Here is a 14,891-nt window from a genome sequence, read left to right on the forward strand (position 1 = left end):
TGCTTAGTTTACTCATTCTAGCTATTCTTAGTTGACATCATACAGTATTTTAAAAGGCATGAAAACTCACCTCCATACAGATTTTTTTTTTTAAATCTGACTGGTTTCAGGGGAAATCCAAGAATAAAATTTACTAAAAGGTTCCTATGGATTTCAAGAATGTGTTGCATATCAAGTTATCCAGAGGACTGAGGATCAGTTGAGTAGAAAATTGAACCTTAGTTCCCAAAAGGCACCTTTCATATAAGAACCGATCTTGTTCGAAGAGGCTGCTCAGCCGAATCACCTACTGATTGAGATGTTATAGAATTTGGTGCTCCTAGAGTGTCTTTGGAATTACGGAATCGCCTTAGAATGAGTGTCTGCTGGCTGACAAGTATCTTCTGGGTTCTCTGGGGGCCATGCCAGGTTAGTGCTGTATCTCTTCCAGAGTCCAAGGTGATAGGCTTCTTTCATCAGGATTTTAAAATGGGGATTGTAGCCTTTTAGGATTCTACTCTATGTCTCCTCCAACTAATTTAGAGAAAAGAAGACTGGATTCTTTTAACTTACTGGAAAGTCTGGAAATGCTTATTAACATGCTGTAATTGGCTTTTCTGGAGAAGGATCAAAACGTAGAAACAGAAATCTCATCTCCAAACATTCAAATCCTAATTTAAAATTCTAGACACTGTGGGGCAATGACCATAACTGCTTTAATAAAAAGATTTAAATTGACCACCTTGTGAATTCATATTTTAAGGAGGTAAGAAAAGAGTTGGGGAATATAAAATTTAAATACAATAGAAGTAATGGTTATTAATTGTGCTCTGGGTCTGATTTGCCTTGACTGTAGGTTTCATCTCAGTTACTAAAAGATCTTCACTCTGTTACAAGGTTCTGCTTCATCCTTTCCCACGGCAAGCCTTAATTCTGCTGGACAGGGAGCCTGAAGGCAACTTGTTCTGCAAATGTGGTGCTAATAAATAATGGAAAATGTTTACTTTTCAACTTTATGACAAACAGATTTGGGGAAAGTTCTGGGATTTAGCTTAACTGCCTTCTTTTTTACAGTGGTTTTTGTGATGTCCTAGATAAGGCAGGGGAGTCAGGACATAGAGTCCATCCAAATTGGGTTACTCTGGGTTCGTTCTGATCCCTGGAGATTGGGGGAGGGGCACCCTCTAGCAGTGAGGTTTTGGAACATCGACAGGGAGATGTGCCCTTGAATGCCGTATGCTACACATGGTCTAGAATGTAGAACTTGGAAGTGGCCTTCTGTTTGTGCAGATTTAGCAAAAGGTAGTTCATCTCAGCATTTTTCAATAGCAAAAAAACTAGAAATTAATGGTAATGATAGTGGAATGGTTAAGTTTTGGCGCACCCACAGAAGATACAGGCTGCAGCCACTAAGTGTATTGAGGTAGAAATCAAAAAGATTTCTTGACATGGAAAGATTGTTTCTAGATATGCAATGAAGAAAGCCAGGTTTCCAAATAGTATGGAAGGTATGATCTGATTTTTGTGGGGGAAAAGTTTTTATGTAATATTCCTGTTGAAAGAAAACAATCTAGAAGGATATTCACCAAAGTGGTAACAGTGTTGACCCTAGATCATGGCAGTTCTTCCATCCTTCGCTTATTGCATTTTCTAATATTTCTGCAGTAAGTGTATAATAAAAGACTTCAGAAATGTTGGGTCATTGGCTACATGAATTATTTCATGCACACCGCCCTGTAGAGGTGATTCTGGAAACATTCTTGACTGTGCGTCTCTTCACCACCACACTTCAGTGTTTTAGATTTGTGGCCAATGCAAGATCAGCCTTGTTGCTGCTGCTAACTTCCCTGCATTCAACTTTTATTTCCAGATGATACCATGTTTTTGCATTGACACTGATTCTTTTTTCTAATAAATCTAGAGCCAGTTCCACTTGTCTTAGTTCAGAATCCATTTCCTAAATTTCCAAGAAGCATTTAAGAAGTGCTTTCTGAGACTGAAAGCGATTCAAAACTGGAGCAATTACTAATGATATTTCTCTAAGGCATAAGTGCTCACTACAAAATGGAGTTTTGGAGTCTTAATATGTACGAATGATTTCCTTGATCTTGCAGGTAACTCTCTGCAGGATTCGTGTGTTCTGCTTGTGGTTATTCCCTTTTTCCTTTGTTTTTGGCCGTTCCACTCGGCTTACGAGATCTTACTTCACCAACCAGGGACTGAACCCGGACCCTCAGCAGTGAAAGCGCAGAGTCCTGACCACTGGACTGCCAGGGAAGTCCCATGTTTATTCTTTAGTACGGTGCCTTTCCTGCTCCAGGAGCCTTAGATTGTGTTATGTGTTAGGAGGTGTAGGCCCCTGATAGTCCAATCCACATACAAACGAGCCTGCGACGTGTTTGATTCCAAAGCAAATATATGCTTGCTTGGGACATTTGCTGTGGCCAACCAATTGTGGGCATTGCTTCATAGAGCTCAGGGCCATTAGTCACTTATCTTGACTGATTAGAAACAGCTGTGGTTTAGCTGTACTAAGATGTGGGTCATCCAAAACACCTTTCAGACAGTTTCAGGTGGTGGGTTTGTTGGAGAAATTTGGGGGCAATTACCCCTCTCTAGAAATACAGTCAGCCCTCCATATCTGTGGGTTCTGCATCTGTGGATTCAACCAACCTCGGATTTAAAATATTCAGAAAAAAAATTCTAGAAAGTTCTAAAAGGCAACACTTGGGGCTTCCCTGGTGGTGCAGTGGTTGAGAGTCTGCCTGCCGACGCAGGGGACACGGGTTCGTGACCCGGTCCGGGAAGGTCCCACATGCCGCGGAGCAGCTGGCCCCGTGAGCCACGGCCACTGAGCCTGCGCGTCCGGAGCCTGTGCTCCGCAACGGGAGAGGCCACAACAGTGAGAGGCCTGCGTACCACAAAAAAATAATAAAGACAACACTTGAATTTGCCATGCACTGGCAACTATTTACTTAGCCTTTACATTGTATTAGGTGTTATAAGTAATCTAGAGATGATTTAAAGTACAGAGGAGGATATGTGTAGGTTATATACAAATACCCCCCCCCTCCATTTTATATAAGAGACTTGAGCATCTTCGGGTTTTGGTATCTGTGGAGCGGGGTTGGGGGGATACCAAGCCATCCCCCTGTGGATACCGAGGGATGGCTGTAGTAAGTCCAAGGTAGATCCCTGGCACATGTGAGATGGAAAGTTGAGACCAATTTTATGCAATGTGAATCCTTAAAAAGTTCTGCATCTTCTCAATCTGTCACAATCCTACTCATTGTTTAAGGCCCAGCTCAGATGTCGCCACCTTTAGGAAACCTTTCTGACTCACCTGGAAAGACTGTGCAATCTGAGTACCTTGTTCAAACCTCTGTCTGCCACCTTGCACATGTCTTGGAATAGCACTCAGCACGTTGTATGGAGTTTTCGGTCATGTGTCTGACGCCCCAGCAGGACGTGAGGCCCCCAAGGGCAGGAAAAGGACTGAGGCATCTCAGAATTCCTAGCACCAGCACAGGCTTGGTATAGAGTGGGTGTCAATAAATATTTGTTGCCTGAATGTTGAATGAAAAGAGAGGGACCCAAATAAAGCTGCCCATAGATACACTATTTCCTGAAGAATTAGGCGAGAAGACAGGGATTATCATCCAGAGAGGTTACTAGTAAAATTTTTGACTTCCTTAAACTGCTCTTGTTATGAAGAACTTACTGATAGGCAGTTTCCTCCCCAGGCCTGTTGGGGCCATTATCCAGGGCACAAGGGTGTGCACAAATTCAGTAGAGTGTTGAGCAAGATGGAGAATCAGATTTCCACTCAGGACCTCCGTGATCTCATTTGTAAAATGGGCTTGCGGGTGATGCTGCTTGCCCTGCGGGGTGGTGGAGGGAATTGCTCAGAAACGTAAAAATGCCTTTGTAAACTGTAAAGCATCAAAGAAGCAATTACCTGACAGCTGGCCAGAGCCCATTTGGACGTCTTCCTAGGTAAAGTGCCCTGGGAAGCCAAGGCCATCTCGAAGAACATTACATGCAGTCCCCTGGAGAAACCCAGAAGGGCCCGGAAAGTAGTCCCATGAGTACAGTTTCTTCCACTGATTGGGTTTTCTTCCAAGGCCAGGATGGGGTTCTCCAACCACATGTGAGGGAAAGCCTTGTGCGGCTCCCAGAACTGTAACCTCTTTTCATTCAACATTCAGGCAACAAATATTTATTGACACCCACTCTGTGCCAAGACATAGGACAGAAAACTGTTCAAAGAGCAAGATCTGCCACTTAGAAACAGCTGTTGTCTTCAACTTCATCCTCTGTGACCTTTCACTTGGGCAAACAAGTATGAGTGAACCCTAGAAAGTTAAGATTGGTGAAAGATATTTTACCCTTTAAAAAAGGGATGAAAATACTCTGATCTGTTTTATAAAGTTGGCTGCCTTGGCATGTGATTGGTATTCTGTGAGAGCAAGAAAAAAACTTGACAGTGACCAAGGTCACAATCAGTGATCCATGGGATTTGGGTTTGGGCTAGTTGCCAATGCGTATTCAGGGTCTAGCTGTGTTTGACTTCACCATCTCCAAATCATTCACTCATTCTTTCTTTCCTCTCTATTTTTCTAATATGAAAGTTTTTAAAGATACACAAAAGAAATTAATACGAAGAACCATCCTTTTTCCTCCCCCATCTTCAAGGATTATCAGTTTGACACCTTTGCTTAATCTACCCCTTTTCCTTTAAAAAATTATTGCTATGTTCTTTTAAAATATACCTCCAACATCCCAGCCATTTTTTTTTTCTTTTTTTTTTTTGCGGTACGCGGGCCTCTCACTGTTGTGGCCTCTCCCACTGCAGAGCACAGGCTCCGGACACACAGGCTCAGCGGCCATGGCTCAAGGGCCCAGCCACTCCGCGGCATGTGGGACCTTCCCGGACTGGGGCACGAACCCGTGTCCCCTGCATCGGCAGGCGGACTCTCAACCACTGTGCCACCAGGGAAGCCCCAGCCATTTTTTTTTAATGATGATTTTCTTTCTTTTTAAAAAAAAAAAATTATTTATTTATTTATTTGGCTGCCCCGGGTCTTTGTTGCGGCACGTGGGATCTTGGTTGCGGCATGCGGACTTCTTAGTTACGGCATGTGAACCCTTAGCTGTGGCATGCGCGCAGGATATAGTTCCCCGACCAGGGCCCCCTGCATTGGGAGTGTGGAGTCTTACCCACTGGACCACCAGGGAAGTCCCAACATCCCAGCCTTTTGCCTATTTTTAAATACTTCTGTGTGTATATCTGAAAACTAAGGACATTTTCTTATACAACCACAACCCCATTATCACCCCTAATGAAATTAATAATTCCTTTGTATTATCTATTGCTTTGTCCATGTTCCAATGCCCTTGGATGTCTCCAAAATCTCTGTTTACAGTGGCAAGATCTCACTGTCACCCCTTAATCAAGTGATCAGTCTTAGCATCACTAACAGGGACACAGAATGACATCATGGGCCTTCTGATGTGATGCCATTATGAGTGCACTGTGAAGTATTTTTACCCATTTTCTAACCTGAATCTAATCAAGTCTTTAAGCCTAACTTCCAGTTTACAAGAAATAGACAAGGACAAGGTAAACAATATCATGACCAAACAATCAGACAAATCCAGAACATGGGACATTCTATGAGATAACTGGCCTAATGTCTTCAAAAAGTCATTGTCATGGGGGGAAAAAAAAGTACAGGGACCGTTCTGACTAAAAGAGTTTATAGAAATGCAACAAGCTTGATTGGCTTTGACTTTGAAAAAAACTATGCATTAGGACCGGCTCACAGACTTCGAAAACAAACTTATGTTTACCAAAGGGGAAACGTGGGGAGGCAGGAGGGATAAATTAGGAGCTTGGGATGAACATATACACACAGCTATATTTAAAATAGATAATCAACAAGGACCTACTGTATAGCACGGGGAACTCTACTCAATACTCTGTAATAACCTATATGGGAAAAGAATCTGAGAAGAATGGATATATGTATATGTATAACTGAATCCCTTTGCTGTACACCTGAAACTTAAGACAACATTGTAAATCAACTACACTCCAATATAAAATAAAAATTAAATTAAAAAACTATACATTAGGGGAAATTTGAATAAAGACTAGGTTAGATGATATTAGAAAATTATTGGGAATTCCCTGGTGGCACAGTGGTTAAGACTCCATGCTTCCAATGCAGGGGGCCTGGGCTCGACCCCTGGTCAGGGAACTAGATCCCGCATGCATGCCGCAACTAAGAGTTCGCATGCCACAACTAAGGAGCCTGCCTGCCACAACTAAGACCCAGAGCAACCAAATAAATAATAAATAAATAAATATTTTTAAAAAGAGAGATGGCCAACTCTTAAAGAGAAAGATAATTCTAGTGAGTTTTCTTAGGCACAATAATTATATTATTGTTATGTGAGAGAATCGCCTGGATTTTAGGAAATACAGGCTGTATGTTTGGGGTGAAAAGTCATGACGTCTACAGCTCGCATTCAAATGGCTCAGAAACCACATATACAGAGAAAGACAATATGGCAAATGTTAACAACTTCTGAATCTAGGTGTTTATTGTACTATTCTTTCTACTCTTCTGTGTGTTTGAAAATTTACGTAATAAGCTGGGGGAAAATAAAAATAAAACAGGGCTGATTTCTACTTCACTGTTTCACAGGCAGGATGATATTAAAAATATTCAATGACTGATATGGAATATAAATTAATATAGAAATTAAAAATTAATATATTTCTTTTATTCTTGAGATAACCTAAAATATATATATATTTCATATATATAAAATGAAAGGGTACATATTGTCATATGACTAATTCACCCCATTATTCTAAGAATTTCCAAATTATTTTTTGATATTTAGACAGTGTGATCTTTTGTTTAGCACAGCTGTCACTAGCTAAATGGCGCCCCCTGTCTGGGCCATGATCTGACTTAGGAATTACACCAAACTTTTCCAACCGCTTTCTCATTAAACCAACAGCATCGAGTGACACAGTCTAGGTAGAGAATCACTTTTATTGTCAACAGCTCGCTCTGGACACTGGAATTTCTCTCAGCTAAACCCAAAGCATTTACATATGGAATTTTTCTAGCTTTTATCGTAGAAAGGTTTTTATATAGCCAATTTCTCTATTATCAACTATCTTGAAAATATTTTGTTAGAATGTCATATAAGGTGGCTAAATTTTATTAATTTTTGTTTACTCAAAATCTACAGAGCTTTGCAAATGTCAGCTGGCCTAATTTCAGGATCAAATAAATGAAAAGACATCAAAGTTTACTATGTTTATTTACTTTTATCATAAAACAGCAAACATGTTCTCATGTAATTTATTAGATAAATAGGTTTTTTTCCTAGGAATTGCCACTTTGTTTTTTCATAAGGTATATCATATTTCTTTGTTTTTCTAATACTTTCTGCTCCTTTTCATGGTGTCCATTATCAGTTTTATATGCTCAATCACTTTTATTATTTTATCAGCTTCAAGAACCAAAACATGTCTTTCTTGTAGAACTAAAGAAAGTACTGACATCTCTGTTAGAATACCATTTACTAAAGTCTCTTTAAGTGTTTTCATTTTCTAAATATTAGCTACTACTATTTTATAATTTCTATTAAAGATAATATTGAAGGCTCAGTTCAATTTCCAAACTACTTTTGTAGCTCTAGCACCTCACTGAGATACAACTATTCTTCTGATTTTCCATTTTAAGGTTCTCAGCTTGTAAGATATATTATTTAATTTTATCTGATATTTATTTGATGTAGTAGTAAATATAATGCTTTTTAAAGAAGAGATTTAAAGTTATTTAATTGATTTACATCTTTTAATGCATCATTCACAAGATAATTGAATATATCCACTAAGTATCAAAACATCCAGAAAATCTTCTAATCTTTGGCCAGAACCTTAGACCTTCTTACTAGCATTACATGGACACTATCCACACAAAATCAATCATGTTTACTTGTAAAGTCTTCTCAGTGGAATAATTTTTCTTGAGTACCAACAATAAAGCTTAAAATGCTACTTCAAATATTGTTACAGGAGGACAAGGAAAACCATTAAATATCACCGAAGTCTTAAATTTCACTTTTAGTTAAACTATCAAGATATTTCTATACATAAAAGATGAAGGTTCATCAATAAGGATTACAATTTTATTTCCTTCATTTATAAATGTTCCAAAACGATATTTTCTTATTTTGGTAGATTTGTTTTGCAACAAGTTTTTTTTTCACTTGTTTACTTTTTAACTAATAGCTTTATTGAGATATAATTCACATATCTTAAAATTCGCCCTTTAAAATTGTACAATTCAGTGGTTACTAGTGTATTCACAGTTATGCACCTGCATCACTATCTAGTTTTGTACCATTTTCATCACCCCTAAAAAGAAACTCCATTCCCCGCCTTATCCCAGCCCCAGGAAACCACTAATCTAGTTTCTGTCCCTATAGATCTGCCTACACTGGACATATCATATAAATGGAATTATACAAAATGTGGTCTTTTGTGTCTGGCTTCTTTCACTAATCATATTTCAAGGTTCATACATGTTGTAGCATATATTCATTCTTCTTTACTGTCTATGACCAATAATATTATATTATATTATATGGATATACCACATTTTGTTTATCCATTCATCAGTTGGTAGACATTTGGGTTGCTTCCACTTTTTGGCAATTATAAATAATGTTTTGCAATGAGTTTTGCAGTAATACGTAACTCCTCCCATTAATAGGTGGAGTCTATTTCCCTACTTCTTGAATCTGAGCTGACTTTTATTTGTTTATTTATTTATTTATTTATCTATTGGCCCCACCATGTGGCTTGTGAGATCTTAGTTCCCCGACCAGGGATCAAACCCTGGGCCCACAGCAGTGAAAGCGCCAAACCCTAACCATTGGACAGCCAGGGAACTCCCCAGAGCTGGTTTTATGATTTTCTTTGGCCAATAGAATGTAACAGAGGCCTGAGGGCTTCTGCTGGCCCTCTTCATCCTTTCCTCCATCATGTGAACAGGCCCAGAAAGGTCTGCTGGGTCATGAGAGACGTTATGGAGGACAGTCCAGTAGTCCAGGTCAAAACCATCCTAGACGAGATCTACAATCAGTTGACCCCAAAACATGTGAGAGAGCCCAGCCGAGATAGCAGGCCTGCCTATCCGTCCCACAGCTGACTGCTGATAAATGAGGGAGCTGAGCCAGGACCAGAAGAATGGATCAGCTGAGCCCAGCCTAAATTGCCAACCTGCAGACTGTGAGCTAAATAAAATGTTGTTGTTATAAGCTACTACCTTTTTGGAATGATTTCTTAAGCAGCAATAGCTAGCTGATGCAGGTGGGAACGGGCCTGGGTGTTAATGTTGAACATTTGATAAAGGTGAGGAAATCTCATGATGTATGGTGCAGTTCACCCCATCAGCCCTGAAGCACTGCCACCATCCAGGTTCTATGGACCAAAAAGGCAGGAAGGGTGGAATAAAGTGGACCCCAAATGGAACAAGCCAGTTGACATCTAGATGACCAAGGAAAAGTGTCCCCAGATCCCATCATCCCCCCAGAGGGCCATGGCTGCACAGTATAAAGAGCCTTGAACTGTGATGGAAGAGACCTGCACGAATATGCTATGACCTTGAACAAAACACTACACCTCCCTGGATCTCAGTTTCCTGACCTGTAAAAGTAAGGGGTGGCAGTAGATAACTTCTGAGGTCCCATTACCACCAAGCTTTGATGAATCCATCTTCCTAGAAGATTTCAGGTGAAGTCAATGTTCTTAAATCTACTTGTTCTCAGTATTCCACTACAGAGTGGACTCTCATAGAGCACAGAATCTGGTGGATTACAGAATCTGGCTCCTCCTCTGGCTTGATCTTGTGTCTAAGTCTGGGCTTTCCTATCCTGGCCATGCCTGCAAGCGTCTGGGTCTGAGCTGCCCCTCCAGGCCCTGTGGACCCGCTAACCCAGTGGATCCAACACACCGGGCTCTCCTCATCAGGGCAGGTCCTGAGAGAGGTCATGCGCTATCTTCGGAAGGAGAAAGTCCTAGGCCAGCCTGGCATGGGTTGGGAAGATGGTGTGTCTCCTTGGAGGCAAGTTCCTGCATTCACACATTCATTCATTACGAACACTTGAGCACCTGCTGTCAGGATGTGTTAAGTGCACAATTCATGCTCTCTGTGTTAGTGGGAGCCCCTAACTCCCCTTCCATGTGGTTCTAGAAGGGCTCTCAGAGGACCCTGAGCCCCCAGTCACCCCGGTCATGGTGATGGGCATGTGACCGAAGCTAGGCCAGTCTAGAAATTTGAATCTTGGGAGGAGACATGCAGAGTTGGAAGGTGGCTGGAGCTAAGTCACCTGGTGGCTGTAGCTGGAGAGAGGCCTCAAGGTGTTGCTTCTCCTGAGATCCCCGGAGATGTCCTAGTTCCTGCCCAGCCTGGCCCTGAAGCCTCCCAGGAAATCCTGACGTCTTGCCGAAGTTAGAGAAGGTTAGTTTTTATTCCTTGCGACTATAGAACCCTTGCTGATACACAACTTTCAAGGAGCTTCCGGTCTAGAATTCCAAAAAGCACCTATCACAGGCCCCCCAAAACCCGCGTGGTAAATAAACGTTAGTCACTTGGTTAATTATTGGTAGGAATGTAAAGGATAAATCCGTGAATAATTGGGATGGGGAGGGGGTGCAGAGGGAGGTTTCAGAAGATCTTCCAAGTGTCTAGGGAGAGGCAGCATGGTTTAGGACACCCGCAGACAAACCCTGAGGGACTCCAGTGCATTGGGCATTAGTCTAGGCCCTGAGGGTGAGCACACGAGACAATGGCTGTGAAATCAATTATCAGAATACAAGGCAATATGTGAAATAATAAACACATCTTTAAAGTATGGGAATAGCACAAAGGTGGGTCAGGAAAGGCTTTTGGGAGGAAGTACATCCAGGCAAGGTTTGAAAGATGGGAGAGGAGATTTCCAGGCCAACAAGAGGGGAGGGGTGGCATGTACAAAGCCTAGGAGACAGGAAAATGGCTTGTTTGCTCAGTGGGTGTCCAGTAGTTGTTTTATTTTATTTTATTTTTTAATTAACAAACTTTATTTTTGAGAGCAGTTTTAGGTTCACAATAAAACTGAGTGGAAAATACAGTTTCCACAGGACCCCTGCTCCTATACATGCATAACCTCCCCCGCTATCAATATCTCACACCAAAGAGGTACCTTTCTTTTTTTTTTAAATTTCATTTATTTATTTATTTATGGCTGCGTTGGGTCTTCGTTGCTGCACATGGGCTTTCTCTAGTTGCAGCGAGCGGGGGCTACTCTTCGTTGCGTTGTGCGGGCTTCTAATTGCGGTGACTTCTCTTGTTGGGGAGCACGAGCTCTAGGTGTGTGCGCTTCAGTAGTTGTGGCTCGTGGGCTCAGTAGTTGTGGCTCATGGGCTCCAGAGCGCAGGCTCAGTAGTTGTGGCACACGGCTTAGTTGCTCCGTGGCATGTGGGATCTTCCCGGACCAGGGCTTGAACCTGTGTCCCCTGCATTGGCAGGCTGATTCTTAACCACTGTGCCACCAGGGAAGTCCCCCAAAGTGGTACATTTCTTACAATCGATAAACCTATGTTAACACATCATTTTCATCCGGAGCCCGTAGTTTACCTTAGGGTTTACTCTTGCTGTTGTACATCCTATGGGCTTTGATAAATGTATAACAACATGTACCCACTATTACAGTATCATACAGAGTAGTTTCACTGCCCTAAAAACCCTCTGTGCTCTGCCTGAGCAATCAGTAATGTGTCCACTGATCTCCCTACTGTCTCTATAGTTTTACCTTTTTCAGAATGTCACATAGTTGGAATCATACACTTTGTAGCGTTTTCAGACTGGCTTCTTTCAGTTAGTAACATATGTTTAAGTTTCCTCCAACGTCTTTTCTTTTTTTTTAATCTATTAACTTTTTCTCTTTTTAAAAAAATTAATTTTATTTATTTATTTTAATTTATTTATTTTTGGCTGCATTGGGTCTTCGTTGTTTCACGTGGGGTTTCTCTAGTTGTGGTGAGCGAGGGCTACTCTTCATTGCGGTGCACAAGTTTCTCCTTGTGGTGGATCCTCTTGATGTGGAGCACGGGCTCTAGACCGCAGGCTCAGTAGTTGTGGTGCAAGGGCTTAGTTGCTCCGCGGCATGTGGGATCTTCCCGGATCAGGGCTCGAACCCGTGTCCCCTGCATTGGCAGGCGGATTGTTAAGCACTGCACCACAAGGGAAGTCCCTCCACTACAGTTTTGACTTGCACTTCCCTAGTGACACGTGATGTCGATCATCCTTTCAGGTGCCCATTGCACATATCTTGGGGTATTATTTGCATTACAAATAAATGGAAGCTGCAACCCAAATCCTGATCTTTGCCCAGGTCGAATCCCCCATTCCACTTTGTCCAGTGTGAGATGGGAGGTGACAGCATGTCTCCTGCTACCTGGGGGAGGCAGAAGGGTGAGGCTTGTGACTTCCTGAAGAAGGTGGCTTTGAACACGTGAGACCCAGCAGGAGGCCAAGAGGAGTGTGTCTGCCTCTCGGCTGCCCTAGAATAAACAGTACTCTGGCCCTTGGCTCTTTTTGACCCAGAATCGTCCCTCCAGTTCTGACCGGGTGGGCGTGAGCCTTGGCCGGTTGGCTTGCTCCGTGGCTGGCGATTCCACCCTTCCCCTCCTGTTTCAACAACTGCTCATTTTTGACTGAAAGGTTCCAAGCTCCCAAGTGAGCATTTTCACGTACATTGATGGCATGGACGTTTCTGGCAGTACAGCCTGCATGCCAAGCCAAAGCTCCCATCACTGACAATTCTCAGAGTGACGTCAGGTGCTGAAGTCCCACGGGACCAGCAGCATTTAGAAAGAGAAGGTGAGTTTCCTGGAGAGGAGCCACTAATTGACTGACTCATCCTGGCGTGCCAGGGACTTCTCAGTTTTAGCACTGAAATTCTCACATGGTGGAAACTCCTTAAGATGACTGGTCACCCTACCACTAGTCTCTAAACTGAACTCAAGGATCCAAATGGCATTTTAAGAGCTGGTGATTTTGTAGGATCACCATCCCGACAAACCCCTCGTGATTTTCCCAGCCTACTTTAACAGCCTGATCCTCCTGGGGGCAAAATCGGCAAACCTGATTGCATCCTGGGCGAGTCAGGGCTAGTAAAACTCTAGGTTGAATGTATTCACTCGTAGGCTGTATAAATGAGAAGAAACGAACATGCCTGGATGAAGAGTGACCTCAGGTTAAAGAAAAGCCAAAGTGAGAAGTCCACTGGGGGTGGGGTGGGAGAAGAGTGAATAGAGCAGTCCTGGCCTCCATGAGATGTCTCACATCAGTCAGGGTCCTCCAAATAATCAGGACCACCTCACCTGCCGCGTGCTCCTCTTTAGGAGTGACCCCTACTTTCTCGTTCCTTTCAGAGCGGAGGCACTATCTCTGCACCACCCACGCCCCTTCCCCGCTCCCCCGCCACCTGTCCAGGCCATCAGCTCTGGTCCAGCTGGAAGGATTCCCCATCCATTCAGTCCAGGCTTCTCTCCTGAGCCCCCTCCCCCAGCGCACCAGCTGTCTCAGGGAAGCACTGAGGCTTTCTGCACGAACTTGCTCCCTGTCCGCAGGTGATGGAGACCCCCCCACCTCCATGGAGCAGTGACCGCAGGGCCTTTCTGGCCACATCTGCTAGGCCTGGAAAGTAGCTTAAAACAATGCTATGAGGTCATCTTTGCAATCAGAATCTCCTGGTGTTTGAATTCCTTAATGGTGTGCCCTAGGGCAAGTTACTCAACGCCTCTGAGCCTCATCTGTAGGTGGAGATGAATGGTAATACCTTTCATAGGGTTTTTGTGAGGATTAAGTGAAATAGAGTACATGAAGTCCTGAAAACAAAGCCTGGAAAGAAGCCAAAACTGAGAACCTGTGGCTACTATTGTCTCAAATTACATCCTCATCCCAGGCACACAGTTTTATAGCTAATAGAACAGCAAACACTGGTGCTGGGAGCTTTCCCACAGATGGGGCCCCATGCAAGAGCCTGGGAGCCACTGTGAGATGTGAAGAGCCTTGGGGGCTCTGGTTGCCTCTTCCTCAGTGTATCTGTTGACTACAGTGGTCTTTGGGTAATAAAAAGGTCATGAAACCACAGATTGGTCTAGCCCAGCCCTGCCCCCTATAACTTTCTGTAATGATGAAAATGTTCTACACCTGCATTGTCCAATACAGTAGCCACTAGCCACGTTGTGGGCTAACACAGTGGAAAAACTGAGTTTTTCATTTTATTCAATTTTAACTAATTTGAATCTAGATTTAAATAGCCACATGCCATGTGATCAGTGGCTACCATAATGGGAGGCACGGGATGCTCACCCATTATGTGGAGGGAACCGAGGCAAGGGCAGCCTTGTGATGTGCCCCCCGGCCACAAAGCCAGTAAAAGAACCAGAGCCCAGGCCTCCTGCCTTCTCCTTCAGCTGGTCTGCTCCAGACCATCGCAGACTCAGAACGTCAGCCCAGTAGGGATCATCTCGGGCAACATATGTCCCAGATAGAAGAAAACAAAGAACAGGCTGGAGCATTCACTCTGGAGCCTCTGTGGAGTTTGGCACCCAGCTCAGGAGGCTTGGCTGTCTTTGGCTCAGCCGGCAATGCCCCTTGTGGTGTCCTGGCCAGAGCCAGGCAGGGGTCAGGAGACCTCTCCTGGGCAGCTGCAATCTCAGCGACCCCTTTCCTGATCCTCACACACCCCCCTGCCCCAGCTCAGACTGTTAGAGTGGAACCAAGGTGGAGGTCAGCCAGATCACAGGCCACGCACACACCCCGCCTCCCCAT

Source organism: Monodon monoceros, unplaced genomic scaffold (genome assembly GCF_005190385.1).
Source record: "Monodon monoceros isolate NGI ecotype Baffin Bay Population unplaced genomic scaffold, NGI_Narwhal_1 Super_Scaffold_4, whole genome shotgun sequence".
NCBI classification, from domain to species: Eukaryota; Metazoa; Chordata; class Mammalia; order Artiodactyla; family Monodontidae; genus Monodon; species Monodon monoceros.